Below are 6,500 nucleotides of genomic sequence, written 5' to 3'. Positions count from 1 at the left end.
GGTATGAAGAACAGGCGCTTCCATGATGGCGGAACATGACCCAGTCTGGGGTGGAGAAGGGGAGATGATTCCAGCTGGAATATGGCAGGTGAGAGTTAACTGATAGCACTGAATCGGCAGAGGCAGGATGACCTGCCCCAGGCAGGTGCCCCAGAATGAGAGGATGTTGCTGCTGGTGGAACTCCAGCTTTAAAGCAGTGGATCTAGGGCCACATTCCTCAAGGCCATAGCAAACAGGAAAGACCTTTTGGACTAGGGTCTTTGGAGTAGTCACATGAGGCCAAGACCCCAATAGGGCTGAAAGAGAATCTCTTCATAGGCTGAATGGGAGCAGAGCATTAGCTGCAACTCCAATGTATTATAGTAAAAGGGGACACATTGATTAGAATGATTATACCCCTCCAAGTGTAAGCTGTTGTTCAATTTACCCAGGCAGGGCTTAAAAATATGTCAACTCTTCACAACCATTTTTACTACAAGCCACACTCAACCTGTGTTGTTCCCTGAACCTGTGATGCACTTTCATCCGTTCATGTGTCTACACATCCTTCCTGGGCCCCATAGAGGCCCTGCACCTTAAGGTTTTCAGCTGCATTCCTATTAGCTAGTTATTTTATTGCAGGTACAGAGAGTTAACTTTGCTTCTCAATTTTCAGCACATTGTCATATCAGTCCCTACAAGGTCCTTGTTTATATTATTTTATAGTGTTTATATTATTTTTTCCTCATCTTTCTCGATCCCCACTCTCATTCTTCTAGACACAAACTGCAATATGTTCGATAGAGATCGTTGATAATTTCAGACAGATAATGTTTTGTTTATGCCTCTTGCATTTACAGAGATGGTATTGGACTGTAAATCTCTATTTCCCACTGTTTTACTCAACACTCTGTTTTTGAGCTATACTCACATTGCTGTGTGTACACCTAGTTTGCTACCGAGTATGCCAGAAATTTTATTCATACATATCCCTACTGATCGGGCATCTAGGTTACTGCCGACTCCCTGAAGTCATACTGTGGTGAAAACCCTTGTGAATGTCTTTACAAACCTTTGCCAGAACTTATTTTGTGCTCTTGTAGAACTTTGTGCATACCCTCGGCTTCCTCATTACACTGCTTGGCATATAGCAGGGACTCAACAAATGTTGAATACCTCTACTATGATGGTTAGTGTACTAGAATTTTATTTATATTTCTGTTTTCCTTATTGGATTATTAGTACCTTCCAGACAGGGCAAATGTCTTTTCTATCTTTGTGTCCCTGGCACATTAAAAGTGGTTGATTTCAAGGTATGTTCAATGAATGAATAAATACTTATCCTCACTGCCAGTACATACTGCAACTTAGTCTTCCCCACTTGACTCTGAGTCTCAGCCTTACTCTGATCTCTAGCTTTTGATATTTCCCCTTTCAAGATAGCTTACCTGAATTCAGACACTGAGCTCAGGCCTGATCATGAGCCTGATCTTCCAAAATCCTCTCTCTCTCTCTCTCTCTTCTCTCTCGTTACAGGCAGCTCCTGCCTTCCAGTTCATTGCTCAAGCCTAAAACTGAGACATTTTGACCCTCTTTCACACATCAAATCCATCAGCAAATCATTGTAGGATCCAGAATCTGTTTCTCATCATTTGCTCAGCTAAAACCATAGTCCAAGCTTCCATTCTCTTACCTGCATTATGGCAGCAACTTCTTTGCTGGTATCCCTGCAGTCACTGTCCACTGTTGGACCCTCTCTGACAGTTCTCAGCACAGAAGACAGAATGACCCTGTTGAGGTGTCAATCAAGTCACTCTGCCACTCAGAATCCCCCAGTGACTCCCTACATCTCTCAGAGTAAAAGCCAAAGTCATTATTTATTCTGGCTTCAGTGCCCTATATACTCTGACTTCTGTTATCTCCTCTATCTCACCTTCTACTTTCCCCCTTCACTTCATTCCAGTGCATGAAATCTATCTAGTCCACCTAGATTTTCTCCTGTGTTATCTTTCAGAAGTTTTACAGTTTTGTGTTTTGCATTTAGGTCTATGATCCATTTTGAGTAAATTTTTTTCAAAAGATATAAGGTCTGTATCTAGATGATTTTTTGCATATGAATGTCCAGTTATTCCAGCACCGTTTATTGAAAAGACCATTGTTTCTCATTCCAGCCATAATATTTTCTTTGTTGTTTCTTGAAAATAGCAGACAGGTTCTGTCTGTCTCCCCTCACTAGAGTGTAAGCTCAGTGAGAACAAAGATTTCCATTTGTTTTATTCACTGCTTGTCCCCAGCGCCTACCACAGTGTCTGGAACATAGTGAATGTTTACTAAATATTACATGAATGAATGAATATGTGTTGAGGACCCGGCTGAGATTGAGTCAGCTCTCATGCCTATGTTTATCTGATATTGGAATGATGCTTCAGTGTTTCTAGCCCTGCCTTGGTCCTTGGTTTCCATTAAATTGCTGCCTGTTGTCTTTGCATTGATTTATTCTGTGCTATTTCCTGCTCCTTCGCAATTTGAGCCCTCTGAGTCTTTTTCATGGCTCAAACCCAGCTGAAATGCCTTCTGCCCTTTCCGACTCTCAAATCTTATGTACCCTTCAGGACCCAGCTAAAGTCACACTTCTTTCTTGACACTTTCTCTGACAATTTCCTTTAACCATGACCTCTCATTCAAATGAGATATTAGAAAAAGAATAATTAATTGGCTTTATTTTTTAGAACAGTTTTAGATTTATGGAAAAATTAAGCAGATAGTGGAGAGAGTTTCTATGTACTTATGTACTTCCTAATCTCCCTTCTCCCCTACAGTTCCTCCTATTATTAACATCTTGCATTTGTATTGTACATTTATTACAACTGATGCATTATTACTAACTAAAGTCTATAGTTTACATTAAGATTCACTCTTTGTGTTGCACAGCTCTGTGGGTTTTGAAAAAAGCATAACATATCCACCATTACAGTTTCAGCAGAACAGTTACACTGCATGAAAAAATTCCTTGTGTTTCACCTACTCATCTGGTCTACCTGCAACCAACCCCTGGCAATCACTGATGTTTTTACTTTCTGCAGAATTTTGCCTTTTCCATAATGTCATAGAGTTGGAATCATATAGTATGTAGTCTTTTCATACTGCTTTTTTTTTTTTTTTACTTAGCGATATACATTTAACATTCCTCTTTGTCTTTTCATGGCTTGATAGTTTGTCTTCTTTTATTGTGCACAGTATTCCACTGTATGGATATACCATGGTTTGTTTATCCATTTATTTATTGAAAGACATCTTGGTTGCTTTCAGTCTTTTAAAATTATGAATAAGGCTACTGTAAACTTTCTTGTACGGATTTTTGTATGGACATAAGTTTTCAACTCATTTAGGTAAATACCAAGGAGCATGATTGCTGGATCATATGGTAAGACTATGTTTTGCTTTATCAAAAATTACCAGATGGTCTTCCAAAGTGGCTGTAACAGTTTGCATTTTCACCAGCAATGAGTGAGACTTCCTGTTACTCCACATCCTTGCCAACATTTGGTGTTGCCAGTATTTTGAATTTTGGCTATTTTAATAGGTGCATAGTAGAATCTTATTGTTTTAGTTTACAATTTCCTAATGACATATGGCATTGGGCATCTCATGCTTATTTGCCATGTGTATGTCTTCTTTGATAAGGTGTCTGCTCAGATCTATTACCCATTGGGTTTTTTTAATTGATGATTTTTAAGTGTTCTTTATATATTTTAGATATCAGCCCTTTATCAGATTATGTATTTTGCAGATATTTTCTCACAGACAGTGGCCTGTCTTTTCATTCATTTAACAATGTCTTTCATTGAGCAGACATTTCTAATTAAAAAATTTCAGCTGTTCAATTTTTTTCAGGGATCATGCTTTTAGCATTGTACCCAGGAAGTCATCACCAAACACAAGTTCACCTAGATTTTCTCCTGTGTTATCCTCCAGAAGTTTTACAGTTTTGTGTTTTGCATTTAGGTCTATGATCCATTTTGAGTAAATTTTTGTGAAAGATATAAGGTCTGTGTCTAGATTGTTTTTTTGCATATGAATGTCCAGCTATTCCAGCACCGTTTGTTGAAAAGACCATTGTTTCTCCATTGAATTATTTGCTCCTTTGTCAATGATCAGTTGACTGTATTTGTATGGATCTAATTCTGGCATCTTTATTTTGTTCCATTTATCTACGGTTGGCCCTCTGTATCCATGGGTTCTGCATCAACAGATTCAACCAATGACAGATCAAAAATACTCTTTAAAAATCCCCTAAAAATGGCCAGGAGGGGTGGCTCATGCCTGTAATTTTGGCACTTTGGGAGGCCAAGGTGGGGGGATTATCAGGTCAGGAGTTCGAGACCGGCCTGGCCAACATAGTGAAGCCCTGTCTCTACTAAAAATACAAAAAATTAGCTGGGCATGGTGGCGGGCACCTGTAATCCAAGCTGCTTGGGAAGGTGAGGCAGGAGAATCGCTTGAACCCGGGAGGCGGAGGTTGCACTGAGCCAAGACCACACCACTGCACTCCAGCCCTGACGACAGTGCAAGACTCAGTCTCAAAAAGAAAATCCCCTAAAAATAACAATATAACAATAAAAATAATACAAATAAAAAATCAATAAAGTATAACAACTGTTACATAGCATTTACATTGTATTAGGTATTATATATAATCTAGAGATGATTTAAAGTATACTGGAGGAGGATGTGCATAGGTTATATGCAAATACTACGTTGTATTATATAAGAAGCTTGAGAATCCACAGGTTTTGGTATCCTCAGACATCCCGCAACCAGTTCCCCCCATGATACTGAGGAACAACAGTATTTCTCTTTTCTTTCATCAATACCCTACTGTCTTGATTACTATAACTTTGTAATAAACTTTGAAGTAAGATAGTGTCTGTCTTCCAACTTTGTTCTTCCTCAATATTATACTGCTTATTCTGGATCTTCTGTCTTTCCATATAGACTTTAGAGTCAGTTTGTCAATATTCACAAAATAACTTGCTAGGATTTTGATTCAGATAGCATTGAATCTATAGATCAAGTTGGGAAGAAGTGACAGCTTAACAACATTAGTCTTGCTATTTATGAATATGGGATATTTCTCAACTTACTTAGATTTTTCATTTCTTTCATAAGGTGTTGAACTAGATTCTGTACATATTTTATTAGATTTATACCTAAATATTTTGTTTTCCAGTGCTGATTTGAATGGTATGTTTTTAATTTCAAATTCCAATTGTTCATTGCTGATATATAAATTTCCCTCTCATCACTGCTTTTGCTGCATCTCATAAATTTTAATAAGTTTATTTTTTCATTTAGTTCAAAATATTTTTAGTATCTCTTGAAACATCTTCTTTGATCCATATATTATTTAGAAGTGTGTTGTTTAATCTCCAAATATTTGAGGACATTGCCTAGCTATATTTCTAGGTTTCTAAAAATATCTAGTTTAATTTTATTGTAATCTGTGAAAATACCTTGTTTGATTTCTGTTTTTTTAATTTTTAAGGTGAATTTTATGAAACAGAATGTGGTCTATCTTGATTAATGTTCCATGTGAACATGAGAGAAATGTGTATTCTGTCTCTGTTGGATCAAATAGTCTATAAATATCAGGCCAGGCACAGTGGCTGATGCCTGTAATCCCAGTACTTTGCGAGGCTAAGGTGGGAGGATCACTTGAAGCCAGAAGTTCGAGGCCAGCCTGGCCAACATAGTGAAACGCCGACTCTACTAAAAATGCAAAAATTATCTGGGTGTAGTGGTGCATGCCTGTAATCCCAGCTACTCAGGAGGCTGAGGCATGACGAGAATCACTTGAAGCTGGGAGGCAGAGGTTGCAGTGAGCAGAGATTGCCCACTGCACTCCAAGCCTGAGCGACAGAGCGAGACTGACACACACACACACAAAATGAAGTCTATAGATGTTGATTAGATCAAGTTGATCAATAAGTATGTTCAGTTCAACTATATCCTTACTGATTTTTTTGGCTATATCTGTAAATTACTGACAGAGAGGTGTTGAAGTCTCCAAATATGACAGTGCATTTGTCTGTTTCTCTTTGCACTTCTGTCTGCTTTTGCCTCATATATTTTGACACTGTTGCTAGATGGATATACAATAAGGAATTTTGTTTTCTTGGAGAATTAACACCTTTATCGGTATGTAATGCCCGTCTTTATTCCTGATAATATCCTTGCCCTGAAGTTTGCTTTGTCTGAAATTAATATAGCTACTTCAGCTTTCTTTTGATTAGTGTTAGCATGGTATATCTTTTTCTATCCCTTTACTTTTAATCTAGCTATATCTTTATGTTTAAATTGAGCTTCTTGCAGACAATACATAATTGGGTCTTTTAAAATAATTCATTCTGACAGTATTCATTTTTTAATTTATGTATTTAGACCATTCACATTTAAATTGATTATTATAATAATATAGTTAGATTCATATATACCATGTTTTAACTGTTTTCCATTTATT

The sequence above is a fragment of the Symphalangus syndactylus genome, chromosome X (genome assembly GCF_028878055.3).
Source record: "Symphalangus syndactylus isolate Jambi chromosome X, NHGRI_mSymSyn1-v2.1_pri, whole genome shotgun sequence".
NCBI classification, from domain to species: Eukaryota; Metazoa; Chordata; class Mammalia; order Primates; family Hylobatidae; genus Symphalangus; species Symphalangus syndactylus.
This window is presented reverse-complemented; position numbering follows the sequence as displayed.